We start from the raw sequence: 18,558 nt of genomic DNA, 5'->3' as shown, positions 1-18,558 counted from the left end.
GTTTAGGTCCAGTTAGCATGTCGTGAAGAGGGGCTTGGTGTTCGGCAGCGTGAGGAACGAATCTTCTATAAAAGTTCAGCATGCCGAGAAACCTGCGTAAGCCACCGACGGTCTTTGGGGGAGGAAATTCTTGCATAACCTTTACCTTCTCGTCGATGGGACGCGTGCCTTCTTCAGATACAGTAAATCCTAGGAATGTGACTTCTTTCTGACCAAAAGAACATTTGGATTCATTGATGAGCATACCGTACTCATGGAACCTATCGAACACTTGCCGTAGATGATCTAAGTGCTGCTTGGCATCTTTAGAATAGATGAGCACGTCATCGATGTAGGAGTACACGAAGTCCAGATCTCTGAGCACCTCATCCAGGAACCGTTGAAAGGTTTGGGCAGCGTTTCGGAGTCCAAATGGCATGAATGGGAAGGAAAACAATCCAAATGGAGTCGTAATTGAAGTTTTGCAGATATCATCTTTGTATACGGGAATTTGGTTGTAAGCTTTAACTAAATCTATTTTTGAAAATATTTTACTACTAGCGAGTCGATGTGCGTAGTCCTCTATGTGGCGGACAGGGTATCTGTCAGGGATAGTGCGTGCGTTCAGCGCGCGGTAATCCCCGCACGGCCGCCAACCATTGCCTTTCTTTGGCACCATATGTAGCGCTGATGCCCATGGTGAATCAGACGGTTGTGCTACACCGTCGCGAAGCATCTCTTCAAACTGCTCCTTAGCAATCTTCAGGCGATCTGGAGCTAAGCGGCGTGGTCTACAGAAGGTAGGAGGACCTGGAGTAGTTCGGATGTAGTGAACAGTGGAATGCTTTACCTCTCGCGGCAGTCCAGATGGTTTCGTTAAGCTGGGATACTCTGCTAGCAAGCGGTGGTACTCACTGTCACCCGAAATTGCCTTAACGCTGGGTTGGTTGCAGTGCTTAAGCTGTCCCGTAGTCGACAAAGTTGTTAAGCTGTCAATAAGTAGTCTTCTATTTCTGCAATCGATAAGAATACCATAATGTGCAAGAAAATCAGCGCCAAGTATAGGTTTGTTTACGTTTGCTACGACAAAGTTCCAAATAAAGTCTCTGCGTAATCCTATGTCTAACTTTTGCTTGATTATGCCGTAAGTATGTATGAGTGAACCATTAGCGGCAGTAAGCGAGTAGTTGTCAGGCGACTTGCAATTAGGCATAAAATTGCGTGGCAGAACGCAAAGGTCAGATCCGGTATCAATGAGGTATTGAATTTTAGTTACTCTGTCCGTGATAAATAGGCGGCAGGTTGTAGTAGGAGGACAGTCGGCAGCCGCCACGGTAGACTGTCTTGCTAGTTTTCCGCTTTAAAGTTGCACGGCGGAATGCACTTCCGTGCGTTGGTATTAAAGTGACTATGATACCAGCACATACCTGATTTGACAGCTCGATACCGACCGTGTGACTTGGATCTGCTACGACTGCGCGACCTGCTGCTGTTAAAACGCGAACGTCGCTGACCGCTGCTGCTACCGGTGCTTAGCTGAGCAATTTGTTGCGTCATTTCGCTCTGGATGCGCGCCGTTATAGATTGCTCCATCTTCTTAAACATGTCTTCGAACGAAGTCATGCTTGCAACCTGCTTAAAAGAAGAACAAGGTGTCACGTCGATGATTTGGTCTGCAAGGATCGCGATGTCGTCTAAAGAAGCCGTCTTCTGAGACGCGATGATCGCTTGCACTTGAGTAGGTAAGCGAGTGGACCACAAACTTCGGAGAAAATCGTCAGTGACACTATCGCCAGCTAATCCACAAAGGTGACGAAGGAATTGGCTTGGTTTCCTGTCTCCAAGTTCTTCAAATTGCAGCAACTGACGTCTTTTGTTTTCTTGCGACGTTGACAGTCGGTCGATCAATTGTTTTTTCAACTTTTCGTATTTATCTGTTTCTGGGGGCTCCGTTATGATATCCCGTAATTCTCGAGCCGTTTTGGGATCTAGCTCTCTGATAACCTGGAAATATTTCGTTGAATCCGCTTTCACGCCCCAAACGGCGAACTGCGCCTCGACCTGGGCGAACCAAACTTCCGTATCTTCTGCCCAAAATGGTGGTAACCTCATGGTTAACCGATCCACCGCAGCACCTGATCGTTCGGGCTCTATTTTCTTGCAAACTGAATCTTCGAATTCATCGGTCATTTTGAAAATTTTGAAAGTCGCGGGTCACCAATTTAGTGTTCTTGTCTAGAGCACTATTTCTATGAAATAATACGCGGAGGTAGAGAGGATGAATATTTACATATAATGAGAGAATATTTACAATGATTAATTACAATTGCATTTACAAATTAGATTCTAGCTTCCGTATCGTACGAAGGAAAATTTAGTTGTGAATGACATTGACTCGTTGTCTCGTTGACGTAGACGGTTTGTGGGCAGCCAGCATTGCGGTGCGCCACATGTAAATAAAATAAAATGAGTGAATTTCCTGGTATACAACATGACTATAATTATTTCTTCGAATATTTTTTGTGGGAAATTATTTATCATCTGTGCATTAATGGAATGGACATTATCTTTATATATAAACGCGAGCGGCTTTGACGGTAGAAACAAATTAAATTATGCTCAAACAAAAGAGCGTAAAAAAAAAACACTTTTGAATCGACAACATATATCCGCAAAATTCGTATTGTCGCGTATTTTGCATTTAAAAGTGAAAAAATTTGGACAAACAGTACTAAAGGCTCAATTTGTTGGTTGACATTTGACAGCTATGCGTTGCGTTTAGAAACTGCAAACATGCTTACAAGTTAGGTTGGTCGTATTTTTTTTAATAAAAAGCAAGACGAATATTACTGTTTATTTGATGACTTTCCGGTATGTATAATGGTTATTATTTGCATTAAGTTTCGTTTCATATGGATATGTATACCGGTATAATTATTACATAAATTTGTTTTTAAGCCAGAACGTGCGATAGTCTGTTACGGCTTTTAAGACAATAGCAACACTGCCTAGACGTCAACGACGGCTGTTATTCGAAAATACTTTATCCGGTACTCCAGACGTGATAAAAACCTGTTAAATAGTGTATTGTGTGTGTTAACAATAAAAAATAGTCACCGAACATAGTGCAAAGTGCAAACGCCATCGTAACGTAACGAGATTTGAACTTCAAAGCGTTCCATGGGTGTATTGTGTTTAGTATAAACATCGGTCTCTCAGTTGTATTTTAATATTTCAGAATGATTCCAAATATTCTTACATGTCAAGGCACTACTAGCTACCTGGAAATGCAAGTGAAAGCAACCTTGAAGCAGCTGTGATAAACTAATAAGTGAGCGAGATGAAAATGACGTTGTTCAAAGAAACTTTGAGTTAAGTGCCAGCTGACTGTAACACACTCTAATTAAGTACATTGCCAGTGTGAAACAGTGCAAAAAGCTACAGTGTATTGTGGACATATTTAATAACTGTGCTTTAGACTATGAATCAAATTTGAGGTGTATCGGTGAATTGGAAAGTCAACTGCATAAAGCTAATAAGTTATCTCCGGAGTCAATGTAAGTTGAATATAAGATTAAATATAATAAGATATATAGATAGTATATATGTCGCAGTCAAAAGTGTGAACTGGTCAAAAGAACTTTTAACCGACAAAAACAGGCAAAACTGCTTTTGACTGAGCATGTTGGTCAAAAGTAGTTATACCTGAAAATCATTGGTTAATAGTAATTGTGTTGTGACTGTTACTATCAGTCAAAAGTACTCGCAGAGATAGGTAGGTTAGGGTTATTTTTTTGCTACGCCCAAAAAACTAAACTGTTCCCAGAGATAGGTAGGTTAGGGTTATTTTTTTTTTGCTACGCCCTAAAAACGAAACTGCTGCCAGAAATAGGTATGATTTTCAGGTAAAACTACTTTTGACCAACATGCTCAGTCAAAGCAGTTTTGCCTGTTTTTGTCGGTTAAAAGTTCTTTGGCCAGTTCACACTTTTGACTGCAACAGGTTGGGCTGGACATATGGCAAGGGAAGGTAAAGATAAGTGGGATAGAGAGGAAGCGGAATGGTATCCTAGAGATGGAAAAAGGAGAGAAGGGAGACCAATAATGAGGTGGTCGGATGACATAAAGAAGCATGCGGGACCTAATTGGATAGGGACGGCAAGGGATAGAGAGCTGTGGAGAGAGCTGGGGGAGGCCTATGCCAAGAAGGCAGACTGAAATAATTATTAAAAAGCAATGACATAAAAATTATTTAATAAAGTTACTAAGGAAAAAATATTGAAACTAATTGATATAAATGAAATGTGAATTTATTTAAATGTAATATGTGCTGAAATTTAATTTTTTGGTCAATAAAGGCTATTCTATTCTATTCTATTCTAATTTGACAGGTGACAACAAAAAAAATATTAATTCCTGCTAAAATTTCAGAGTCATAGTGAAGCATAGTACATAGTACCAAAACAAGGTTGATTTTTAGGGTTCTGTAGCCAAAGGGTAAAAACGGGACCCCTATTACGAGGACTCCAATATGTTATTAGATCAAAACAAATTATTTTCAGAAAATATTTAATTTAGGCTTAGGGATGGCGAGGCTCCATAAACCTTCAGTAAGTAGTGCATAAGTATCCTTGGAAAAATTCGACCTATGCCGCCGTGGGTGGCCCGGTGGCAGAATGGCACAGGCACCTGCTGCAATAGCAGAGGACGCTGCTTTGATTCCAGCCTAGGGCACTGGAGGCCTTGGTCACTTTTTAGGGTTGCGTACCCATAGGGTAAAAACGGGACCCTATTAAATATTCTGCTGTCCGTCTGTCTGTCACCAGGCTGTATCTCAAGATCTCATGAACCGTGATAACTAGATTAACTAGACAGTTTCAATTTTCACAAATGATGTATTTCTGTTGCCGCTATAACAACAAATACTAAAAACAAATTAAAGAAATATTTAAGCGGGGCCAATGCAATGCTAGGCTGGATATGACTGATGAAATGAGTAAATTTTTATTAATATGTTTTAATATGACATGTTGGTGGCAAACAAGCATACAAGGCTGTTAATGCCGATGGTAAGTGGGAGTTTAGACTAGACCTCTGCTTCTCCAAGGGACTCACATTGCTGACCGAGTAAATTTTTATTAATATGTTTTAATATGACATGTTGGTGGCAAACAAGCATACAAGGCTGTTAATGCCAATGGTAAGTGGGAGTTTAGACTAGACCTCTGCTTCTCCAAGGGACTCACATTGCTGACCGAGTAAATTTTTATTAATATGTTTTAATATGACATGTTGGTGGCAAACAAGCATACAAGGCTGTTAATGCCGATGGTAAGTGGGAGTTTAGACTAGACCTCTGCTTCTCCAAGGGACTCACATTGCTGACCGAGTAAATTTTTATTAATATGTTTTAACATGGCATGTTGGTGGCAAACAAGAATACAAGGCTGTTAATGCCGATGGTAAGTGGGAGTTTAGATTAGACCTCTGCTTCTCCAAGGGACTCACATTGCTGACCGGTTACAAATCTATTACACTCATACTAGGGTTCCGTACCTGAAGGGTAACTAAAAAACGGGAACCTATTAGCGATTCCGACTCGCACTTGGCCGATTTTTCTTAGTAGGTATATGACATTTATTTCAGTTTTACTTCATTGTCCGTCAGTCTGTCTGTCTGTCTGTCACCAGGCTGTATCTCATGAACCGTGATAGGCCTAGGCAGTTGAAATTTTCACAGATGATGTATTTCTGCTACCGCTATAACAACAAATACTAAAAAGTATGGAACCCTTCGTGCGCGAGCACTTGCCCGGTTTGACATTTCAGGCTCCGTCACACAGGCGCGTTTCGCGTGCGGCGCGTGAGCGGGGCGCGCCGCTTTTTCATATAAAACGCTCAGGCCCGGCTCTGAAATCGCGCCGGTGTGACGGAACCTTTATTTCAGTTTACTCCACTGTCCCTCTGTCACCAGGCTGTATCTTATGAACCGTGATAGCTAGACAGTTGAAATTTTCACACATGATGTATTTCTGTTGCCGCTATAACAACAAATATTAAAAAGTGTTCCGTTCTTGAGTCCGACTCGCACTTATTCAGTTTTTTTTTTGTAAACGAATTTAATATTAACGGATAGGCATTAATATTAAAGAATGAAATAGTAGTGATAATTTCCATACTTATACTTTAGTGCCATGAAGGGTAGGTACAAAAGGGTTCCCTCTTTTGAGATTGGAAAGTGGGCTAGGTTATAAATGCGGCCTTCACAGAACCGATCTGCTACCAGAAAAGTGGCTCAGGTTAGAACTGTGATCCTTACAGAACCGAACTGCTACCAGAAAAGCGGATTAGGTTTTTTTAATTACATATTTGTTTTTAGATATAATTATCGGAATAGTAAATTTTTCGAGTTATGATTGTATGTTACGGATTTAAAGTTTTCTGAGATGAGATAGGTTTGTAACCGCCTTGATGAAGGTATGAAGTCTAAAAGTAAATAATTACTTAATTCTAAATGAGTATTACCTATTACTATTATTTATTTTACCCGAGCGAAGCCGGGTTTTCATCTAGTATTATATATTTTTCGAATCCAGTAATAGGGGATATTACTGCAACGTTCTGCCGCCAGAGTGCAGTACTACAGACTCCAGTAAATTCTTAGACTAACTTATACATACTCTGCCTTAAACTGTTTTTTGACAAGTTTTCACAGACAATAAATTATTATGACATTGATGCATCAAGGTGGTTTGTTAACAAGGTCCTAAGTTTACCAGTAGGTAAACGCGAAAATCGAAATTTAGTTATCTGCCCTTTTATCGCTCGAATATGCAAGAGTGATAGAGAGGATAACGAAATTTCGGTTTTCTTGTTTTGCGGTAGACCCCCAGATTGTGACAGATAGTGGTAGTGGCGCTACCTACGCAGAGTTGTGCGTGATATTCTCTATTATTTAAGATTTTAATTTTAACTTAAAATATAAGAGACAGTATGTGTGTCTGTTTTATTTATTAAATGTTTTCAGATGCAGGCAGTGGCGCAAATAAGTTGTAAAGGAAGACTTAATTTATTATTCAAGAATATTATATATAGAAAAAAAAACATTAAACAACTGTACCGATATTCGAAACCTAAGAATAATATTGAGAATGGCAACATTGTGTTGTCGGTCGTACTGTCCTTTTCTAGCATATACGTCCCTCTCTCTCTCTCACATTCCCACCACAGAGCAGTTGGTTTTGACAGGTGTTTGACAGTTACCGCCAAAACAAATTTCCAAGTCATTGGCTTGCTGTTTTTCCATCTGGAAGGTCGTGAAGCTAAACTGCTGGTGAGTTTTTGAATTTGTACCCCAGTTTAGCTGACTATATTGAAAAACAGTTTCTAACGGCTTTTGCCGTTCGAAATAAATATTTAAATTTAATTGTCCGTTTTAAACAATCTAGCAAATAAAAACGATCCGGAATAGTGATGTGCATGTGTTTTCAAAGGCTGCCTGCGCGCATCGTGGCTATGCCAATGAAAATACTAAAACACATGTTAGAAAACACATCGAGCTGGTAAAGCGTGCACGTGTCACCATTATAATTTAATTTTATACCTACATTAAGTCTCTTCAGAGTCTTGTTAGTTTAAATCTTTGTGTGTGTGTATAATAACGGTTGAAATTTTAATACTTAAATGGTGATCTGTGGAGGCATACCCTTCAGTTTTCAAGTGATTTGTGTTTTCGAATACGAAAGGATCGGATAGTTAATACGTGTTACGTAGAACCTACGTATGAAGGTAGAAGCTTATAGACGTGTAGGTTTTATCTGTCCAAGTATCTATCAGCAATTTGTCTTTTATCCCGTTCCGGGTTAATATAATATTTATTGCAAAATTTATTTTTTGGTAATAAACTTGCTGATAAATAATGTGTATCCGCTTAGGAGTCGACGAAGCGGGGCTTCTATTTCCGCTCTGAGGGACACAAGGTAACGAACAAACCTACATCGCAAACATTGCATTTATTTTTGTGGAAAGTGAGTACTTCGGCAGTACATAAACTTAAATCTGACTAGACATACAAATACAAATACAAATACAAAATACAAAATTCTTTATTTCATTAAAAACCATTACATATTTTTACCAATGGCTGGTGTCTCCCTGTAAGTTATTTACAAAATAACCTGTGCTGGGAGGCACCGCTCTTCCATATCTAATTTACAATTTATTTAGTATTATACTATCATATACTTAATTATTATGTGTGTGTGTGTGTGTGTGTATGTGTGTGTGTGTGTGTATGTGTGTGAGTGTGTGTACTTGTGCGGCTTGGCTAGGCTACATAACCTAGCAAGTCTTCCACCTGATCGTAATTTTTATCTACTAACCAATTTACTACCTTATTTTTTACATCGTATTGTAGCTTTGGGTATATATCTAGTGCTTTGTTTAAAATATTGTATAGGTGCGAAGAACGTTTATTATATTGCCTATTAGCAAAAGTGGTGTTGGTTTTAGGTAGGTGCATGGCAATATCTTTCCTCCGTCTTGTCAAGAGATTGCGATCAAAAGTTGTGGTTTTATGCTTTCTTAGAACAGAGGTTAGTATATATAGTTTTCTAACAGTAAGCAACTTACACATTTGATATAGTTTATCAGTTGAGAACCACATCCTCTTAAAGTACATAATTTTGAGAAGACTACGCTGGGCTCTCTCTACGTCTATAAAGCGAGTCTTAGCAGCGCCACCCCAAACAGGCAAACAATAGGTTAACACAGACTGAACCAACGATGTGTAGATTTCTTTTAAAAGGTCTCTACTGTGGCCATTTAGACCCGGAACGCTTCTTGGCACCACATGTCTTAAATTTTTAAAAATCCAATTAAGCTTTCGTAAACGTAATATAACATATTCGAGATGTTGGTACCAGGACAGTCCCCGATCCACAAAAACACCCAGATATTTGGTGCTATCAACTTTTATTATAGTGGGACAGGTTTGCTGGGAGCAGTTCAGTACATTCTTACAACAGCTATGTATTTTAATGTCAAAACTATTAACAGGTTGTGTATTGCTGTATATACTATGACATATATAATTTGTTTTGGCAGTATTTAACGTAAGGATATTGTTCTTAAGCCATTCATTAATAGTTTCAAGTCCAGTCTCCGTAAATTTCTGAACATCTTCCCATGAAGACCCAGTGAAGACGATGGCGGTGTCGTCTGCGTACGAAAATATATCTGCGTGGGGGATCTTTAAGTCACACAAGTCATTGATATAGATTAGGAATAGCGTTGGACCAAGCACAGATCCTTGTGGTACACCGTACGTCACGTCTTCATCTTCACTGGTACAACTGGAGTCACCCAATTTCACCCTCTGTTTCCTATTTGTTAAATAGTCCTGGAGAAGACGAAACGGAATATCTCTTATCCCCATTCTTTCCAACTTGTGTAACAATATGGGGACAGAGACGGTGTCAAAGGCCTTTTTGATATCTAAATACACAGACATACATTTCGATCCATTGTCAAGATGGTCAACTATTAGTGAAGTTAGAGCAGATACAGCATCTTCAGTAGATTTTCCAGGTCTGAAGCCGTATTGAGATGGGGAAAATAAGTTGAATTTATTTAAGTACTTCAGTAATCTGGTATTCAATAACTTCTCCAATATTTTGGAAATTGCTGGTAAAACAGATATGGGTCTGTAGTTATTGACATCGTCTCTGTCACCATTTTTATAAACTGGTGTAATGATTGATTGTTTAAGTGGAGCTGGAAAAATTCCTTTGTCAAAACAAATATTTACTAAATGGGTAATTATTGGGATCACCACTGACTTTGCAAGCTTAAGAAATTTATTTGATATATTATCCCAGCCTGGTGCACTATTGTTCTTAAGGCTCGATATTACGGATTGTACTTCATCGTGGTCAGTATGGGACAGTATAAAGGAGTTGGGTTGAGACTGAAGGTTTAGAAGGTATGTTTGTTGTACAGTTTTATCCGGATTAATATTTGTCGCAAGCTGCTTTCCTATATTGGAGAAGTAGCGATTGATGTAATTTGCAGAGGCAGTAGGAGTTGATTTTATATGAAGGAGTTCAGAATTTGTGCTATTATTTTTATTAGTGTATGTAATATTTTTTATATTTTTCCACAGCAATTTATTGTTTTTAGAAGATTTACTTAATAGCTCTCTTTCATAATTACGTTTAAGTTTTTTTATTAATTTATTACAATTATTTCTATATCTTTTATATGTTATTTTTAGTATTTCGTTAAAAGGATCACTTTTTAACTGCTTTTGCATATTATCCCTATTTCGTATACAGCGTAAAATTCCTGGTGTAATCCAGGGTTTTATATTTCTGTATTGTTTAGGTATCTTTTTGATTGTAGTATGTTTATTTAGAACCGATGTTAATTCAAAGATTAGTCCATCTATAACTATGTTTGGATCGCTGATATACAGTAGATTTTCAAGATTATTATGTTTTAAGTCCTCAAGAGCTGCATCAAAATCTATTACAGTTTTAATCTTTTTTAAGCTGACGTTATTTTTCATTTTAGAAATACATAACAACACAGTAACAACACAGTAGAGAGAGATTAGCATGGCTCTGCGCAAGAATGACATGCGAAATCGTGAAGTATTTCACTCTTTATCTACCAACTTATATCTCTCCAACTAGATCTTTGATAAAAAAAAAAAAAAAAATTGGTTAAAATGTAGGTAGGTACCTACTTAAATAAATAACTTAGCAGGTACTTACAGCCTAAAAAGGTTAAGGAAAGTACTCTTGCATGTAGTTGCTATATGTGCTTGTGTTATTTTGGATTTGAATAATTTAATTATTAATTCTATACGTAACTACATACAAGAGGGTCAATTCTTAAGCCTACCTACCTACCTACATAAATAGTACACTTGTAAACGTTTCAAATAAAATCGGAAGCCTGTGATTTGGAAGGGCATTAACGATACGGGAATCTTTAGATTGATTCATTGACGAAGACGCATGGTTTGGTTCATATTGTCAAATTATATTAGTTAACTGTAGAGTTAAAGTTTAGTTTTGGCAAATCTGCGCATCACCGTGAATGACACTGTCTAAAAGTGCCTGTTAAAGCCTGCTTAAAGCCTTTCACCTTGTCGAGCAAGGAACCCGCAACTAAGGGAATATTACCCACAGGGTATTTGATTTGAATGATATTCTTAAACCTATGTCTGTTATGGTTCCACCTGCGTGAGGTGTGCCTAAGAGAATCTTTTATTCGTTCACAAACTAACGTCATGTTATTTGTGATAAAACCAATATATTATGTACCTATCTAAGCCTGCGCAAGGCTGCCATGTTTCCACCTGCGTAAGGTGTGCCAAAGAATCTTTGATTCGTTCACAAACTGACGTCAAGTTATTGATGATGATATTATAACCTATGTAAGCCTGCGCAAGGCATGTCAGACATATTCACAGAAATATAAATGATATGGTTATAACACAAGCGAGCGAGTAGGCCACAATCAGAAAAATATTACAAAGATGAATTTGTAAATATCTCCTCTTAGAGAAAGTAAAAAGGGTTTAAAATAATGTTTTGAGTAAAAATCAGTCGAAATAGGCAAGGCTTCGTTATTAGAGTTTTCATTTCTGTTTACCAATCTATTCTAAGGGTCCCGAACACCCTGTTGGCTAAACCCAAAATTGGGCTAATTAACTGTGGTAAAAGTGAAAACTACTTACTATTTACAATAACATTTCTAAAATCATAAAAGGTAAAAAATAACCTAAGATTCCAGGCCTATCTCGACTCATTTTTATTTTAAAGATGATAAAATATTTGCAACCTAATATATAAATAAAATTGTGGTCTGGAGACGCTAAGCCTCATAACTTGGGCGGCATAGATAATACTAAGAAATTTAGTCGCTGAATTTCGACTATAAGCCCAGGCAGAATATTGATAATTAGAATAAGGAGTGGTCAATCCTCCAAGGTCCAGATAATCTGTGGACTCTAATTAAATCAGGCTCGGTAAGCTCACGACACGACAGAGCTTACGATTCCATTCTGAAATAGGCTATGTTTACAATATATATTACTCATAGTGTGAAACAAACAGCCTGCTCAAGGTGTACAAAAGGTCCGTTTAATGGCCCTATGAATATCTAAAAACCTTTGAAGTCTAGGCCTGCTAAGGCAGACTAGAAATAAATACATATGATCCCAATGTAAGAGCAGCTCACAGTTGCATAAATTATATTTGCCTCGAGAGCACTAGTCTTTCCGTTAATATGTTTACGAGTACCTACCTATGTACACGATATGACCAAGGTTACCTACCTATTTAATTATTATATCCCTGACTGCCATGGTATGGGAAATTATTATGTGCTGGCGGTGCTGCACAAGCATGTTTGAAATAAAATATACAAAACTGGCCTAACGGGCCTTTATGAATTATGTATTTTACACCCTTATGTCTGTATTGTGACCCTGGAAGTTTTAAACCACCTGTATCGTAAGTGCTCCCATGCACGTATTAAGTTTATTATAAACTACCCATGCCCTAACCTCAAGGGCAAGTGCTTCTATGCACGGACCAGATACTGTTACCACTTAATTCACTTATCATGACTTGTCATAGTTTGATACTACACGTTTAACAAATTTAAGAACGTGGAATGTACCCACTACAAAAGGTTTTTAAAAACAGTGACTGAATGGTTTGCACGAAAGGTTCTAGCACAACTTCTGGGCGGTCACGCCTAGGGCATGACCCTCTAGTTCTCAATTTATACAAAATTATAGCATTGTGATACTGTTCGCTTGCACAATAAAATAGAGAAACAGGAGCACGCCTTGCGAAAAGGCGAAGCTATTTTGAAACGCCAAACTTTCAAAAATGGATTGAAATATGTAAATATGTCTTTGGTGTGGAACATGTACACCCAAACAAATGCAGTCATTTATTATATGTTGGCAAAACTCTGCCAAAGTGTTAGTCTGTCTGTACAGCGTAACGTGAAGGCATCAATGCACATGAATCTCTTGAAACATGGTGGATTAATTAATTTACACCCCGCCTGTGTCTTGCTCTTACAAAATCCACAAGTTAAGGACCTCAACCTATCTAGGTACCCTTCTTGCCCGAGACCTGAAAAAATGTTCACAATAATCTCATGCAGTCAAGTGTCGGAAAACTAGGTCCACACACTTAGCGCTACTGTATATCTAAAAAGTCTGCCTTCCAGGAGGCGGGATGCTAATAGACTAGCCTATATAGTAGGCCAGAGATATAGTATTCAAAAGCACACTGGTCCAAATCCAGTAATATTATATGTATTTCAAAATATAAAATAATTGACAATTCGGCGTATATTTGATATCAAAAAGTTACAATTATCCTTAGTTCATAAGGAGGATAAGTATACATAAATATCAAATAGATTCGACAAAGTGTTGACTCTAGCATTGGATGAAATAGGTCCCTCCTAAAGGGCCTCTGCGCTGTTGGCTTTGGGCCCACGGGTGCCCGGCAAAAGGTCGGGGACCCCATGGTCCGCACAGTTATTGCAAATAATGTATGATCACTAAATAAACACACAAATTTGCATTTTGGTTAAAAACACATATGCGATGAGCTAAGGTTTCGAATTAAGTACCTTATTCTTAATAATTTACACACTGGAAAGAGGAAACTGAATATTCAGAATTAAGCAATGCTATGAATGGTTTACATAAATTAAACCACTTTAGCGTTCAGAACCAATCAAGCTTATGCCTACTAGTAGGCACCAAATAAGGTAAACTACTCTTACTGCATATATAGAAATTAATGAGTACAATTAAGGTCACTTGATGATAGCTAAACATGAATATAAGCAGAATGAGCCTGCACCTTTACAAATATAATTGATAAGGTTCTGTGGCATTTATATATTAACCATTTGAACGCCAAGAGCACCAAAAAGCGTCATAACTATATAGGCGTGCCCACATGAGTGTTATGTTATGGCTTAAGCTCTCAAAGTAACCTTCACAATTTTAAGTAAGGTTTGTTTAGGTACATTAGCTCGCGTTCGCGTTAGTAAAGCGTACAAAGGATTAAATGCATTTTAAAGCTATAACCAAGTATATAGCTCACACTGACTCACAGTCATTAAAGGAATTCAGTAATTCCCTATGACATTTTAGTAAGTAGGTACCCAATATTAACTTTGTGGGTAGTGGTAGTGAATTATAACGAATATTTAAAATATTCGTCTACTTAATCCCGAGGGATTCTGGAAATAAGAAAGGTCTTGTCCTTGTTATATTCCTGCAACTGCTTACTTTACTAGATGATTATTATCAAATTTGTTAATAATTGGGAGTTATAAATAAAAACTACTCGAGTAGTTTATGATTTTATTCTTTTCATACTTGAATTACATCACTCCTTACCACAGATGTTGTATGCTCCTTGAAGAGTAGACTGACTTATCTCATCTTCTTTTACCTAGTTTTCACATACATATAATTAAGTATAGCACCATTGTGGTGACTCATTTTTTCTCTTTGAACATTTATAAGTACATTAAATACGTATATGAAATGTAAAGTTAGTAACATAATATAATGGTATATCAAATTGTATGCTTTACATAATACCTCTCTCCTCACAGGTGTTGAAATAAAGGGTGTACTACATAATTAATTAAACACTCGTAATATAATAATATTACATATACATAATAAGTACATGTATAATCACATTGGCTTGGCGTCTTCCCACCACCAGGCGATAACAAACACGTCTCAATATTATTCTTAGGTTTCGAATATCGGTACAGTTGTTTAATGACAGCGTTTTACACAAAAATAAAACGCTAATTAAATAACTTACCATATTCGAAACCTAAACTTTTAATCCTGCCTGGTGTAAATATGTATAATTTTGAGACAATGACTTGGAAATTTGTTTTGGCGGTAACTGTCAAACACCTGTCAAAACCAACTGCTCTGTGGTGGGAATGTGAGAGAGAGAGAGGGACGTATATGCTAGAAAAGGACAGTACGACCGACAACACAATGTTGCCATTCTCAATATTATTCTTAGGTTTCGAATATGGTAAGTTATTTAATTAGCGTTTTATTTTTGTGTAAAACGCTGTCATTTAATCAGGTGAACACACATTTTCCTCTGTTACCTGTGGACCGTCGGACCGTCGGGATGTATTTTAAATTAATTATATTAAATTATTAAAAAAAAATCATTTTACATATTTTTATTTTAACAAATAAAAATCGTGTTCACATTTAAGTCCAACCATGTATTAGTCCACTAAAAGTCCACACTATATATAACATACACGACTTAAATGTGGACTCGATTCTAACCTGATTTCTAGTACGAAATTTGTTGACATGGGCCCATGTTTCAACCCTCCCCAATTTATCGATATCGATAAAATACGCAAGCGTGTGGCATACTACACTATTTAAGTCTGTTATGTTGGTACTATTGTTCTTTGACAGTTCTTTGTCATACATGTTGGTAATGATTGGAACACCAAACATACACACAGACTAATCAAATCGCTAGTATGGAAGTCCCGTCTCTTAAAACGTAGTGATTATATTCTCGTCGCAGAAAACGTTGGGGCCTTGGTTCTGGCATGCCAGCATTGTCAGGAGAAAAAGGCGGCAAATTTGAACAAAGTATGCGCGAAAAATTGATAAATGAAAATGTAGAATTTCTCGCCTTTTTCTATGGACAAGGTTGGGTTGCTAGAGTATGCTTGCTCCAGTCTCGCAGATCGAACGGTTTGGTTATTTAAAATGACATCATTCAGATGTCAATGTACGTTCGAATTGGCCTGTGAGCAAAGAGTATATAGCCGGTCAAACAAATTTGTCAGTAGAAAAAAGCGCGAAATTACAAATTTTCTATTTTGCGCCTACATTTTTTAAATTTGCCGCCCTTTTCTACTGACAGAAATGGGTTGACAGAGTATACTAAGTATATGCCCGTGAGTTGTGATCAAAGAGTATAATAAGTATGGTTGTGAGTTCTCCGCGGTCGGGTCGTAAAAACTGTTATGGTATACAAAGCGCTCATTAGATGGCGCTGTACGCTTGCAGTAACAAGGCTACATCTCGCTGTTAAGATTTTTCCTGTGATCATAGGGTTGCAAGAATTTTCTGTAAATAACGTGATTACAATCATCAATAAATTTTTGAAAGCGTTCTTGATAATTTTAACAAGAAAGCTTATCAATTAAAGAAATCAGCATTTAATTTAAATATGATACAAAAACAAAACAAGGTTAAAAACAATAAATAATAGTAGCTTAAAATTAAAATTAAACTAAATAAGTAAATACAAACTATAGGCTACATTCCTACTAGTATAGTCAAATCAGTTTCTTTTTTAGAACTGTCAAGTCAAAACGATTTGCTAATATGGAATTTATATGAAAACGAATGTAGTGACGTCACCGTAAACTCACCTACTTTTTATATTTCAATCCGATTTATTAAATACAAATTGAGTTTAAAAATAGCTGCTATCTATGTTTTTCTAATAATTATCTGGTGTTTTATTTCGTGCACGGTTTGAAATAATTTATTTTAAGTACAGAAAACATCCTTATTCTAAAACAAATATGGATTTTAAAAATACGTTTTTTCTTGCTATACAAATATGTTCCAAATAAATACTTATACATAGATAAATGATGTACATAATCTTACACAAAATGTTCATGTTCTCAGTATGATTACAATACTCGCCAAATATGGCTTAAGTGACTCTATTCACAGAACAATAGAATGAAAATTTTGCAACATGCATTTTCCAATTTCGTGAGGCAAGGTTCATACGGCACCTCGACTCTGTTAACTGACAATTCTATTGTAAAGCAAATAAGGTCTACAACACAAAGTCTAGGGTATACACAAAGATCTAGTGTTGGTTAAGACTCGAATCAATTCTTCAGACTCTTATAGAGTCTGTGCGGATAGAGAAGTCTTAAAATGTATGGCGTCCAATACATTCTAGAGTTAGACCAAGAAAAGTCTGCAGTGATTTTGATTTTTGATAGCCCACGCAGTGCAAGTGTTATTTAAACGTCAAACTTCTATGAAATTATGACGTATAAATAATACTTGCACTGCGTGGACTATCAAAATCGCTGCAGACTTTTTTTGGTCTAACTCTACGACTCTTCTCTTTCCGCACAGACTGTAGCTACGTCTGAACTCAAGAGAGATATATTTTTTTTACAAAATAAATCTAAATGCTTTCACGTAGGTTATAGGTACCTACACAAATCATACATCGCTTTTATTTACCTTTATCAAAAAGAATAGATAGTATAGAGGGGTCCTGTCATTGTAAATTATGTAGTCACTGTAAATTTACTGCCATCTATCGACACACGACTAAAACTCAAAATGAAAACGTATAAAGTTATCAAAAAATGTATATATATGGATAAATGATTTTATTATTTTTATATAATTTTGATCCATGTTCATTCACTGATATCTATGTGTTAAAATTGTTAAATATGAAACGGTGTCGTCACGCCATCTAGCCGAGGATAGGCTAAAGGTGTGTGCGCCATCTATTCGAGAATGACTTTTGCTTCAATTCCGAGGCACGTTTTTTCCTTAGACTTTATTCGTCTTGTACGAAGTTACATATGTCTTTGCCTTTATTAATATAAAACCTATGAAATCGTTGATGGAGTCTTTATTTTGAGTTGCACCTAAAAGTACCCATTAACTCAACTCGTGCTTTCAAAGACTCTTTGAAGTTTTTTAAGCGTTGCCATAAGTACCAACTTTAAAATGCACTCAAATTTATATTGAAAACACTCGAGTCCCTACCAACACTACAAAGATCGCGTCTTCACATCTGTGACAAGGCCGGTGGTTGCATGCGAATATCATTGCCAGACACATACGAATAACTACACTCCTAACTGTAGGTACATCAGTGGACCTTATTACAAAATGCATAAGATCCATCGAAGTACAGTTAACAGTGTGGGCGATACAATACAATCGACTCTAACACATCATTATTTTATACACGACATGCTCACGACATGCGATGCCAAATGGTGCCTTAGGGTGGTATTCCGTCTGTCCAACAGGCAATATCTTTGTCCAATGTGTATTGGGTCTCACATTTTACTTTAATGAGAGAGTAAGACGCAATGATATTGGACAAAGAAATTTGACAGATGGAATACCGCCCTTAGATGATGCCTACTCCAAAACTTGTTTGATGCCGAGTTACCAGAGGGCACACATCTTTCTTTTTTACTCCAATAAAGGCAAAATTAGAGGGACAGAGATAATTGTTAGAAATTCATTAACTTCGATAAGGACCGGTAGAGACGGACTGCAACCCGACTGCAACAGAACTTGTATGGGAACTGCAGGTCGACGTTGCAGTTGGCGTGCAGTCGGCGTACAGTTCCCATACAAATAGCAGTCGGGTTGCAGTCCGTCTGTATAAGTAAAATGAACCCTTGGCATAGAATAAATAATAGTACTAGGTACAGAAGACTCACTCTCTAA

The 18,558-nt window shown here is 37.2% G+C and overlaps 1 non-coding gene across 1 annotated transcript; it reads left to right on the top strand.

Moving 5' to 3' along the window:
• Positions 1-10,538: 10,538 nt before the first annotated feature.
• LOC134800962 (U6 spliceosomal RNA) lies at positions 10,539-10,645 on the top strand. The gene has a single exon (XR_010145605.1). It is a non-coding gene; the product is annotated as a U6 spliceosomal RNA (small nuclear RNA).
• Positions 10,646-18,558: the final 7,913 nt, after the last annotated feature.

Source organism: Cydia splendana, chromosome 20, assembly GCF_910591565.1.
Source record: "Cydia splendana chromosome 20, ilCydSple1.2, whole genome shotgun sequence".
NCBI classification, from domain to species: domain Eukaryota; kingdom Metazoa; phylum Arthropoda; class Insecta; order Lepidoptera; family Tortricidae; genus Cydia; species Cydia splendana.
This window is presented reverse-complemented; position numbering and strand designations above follow the sequence as displayed.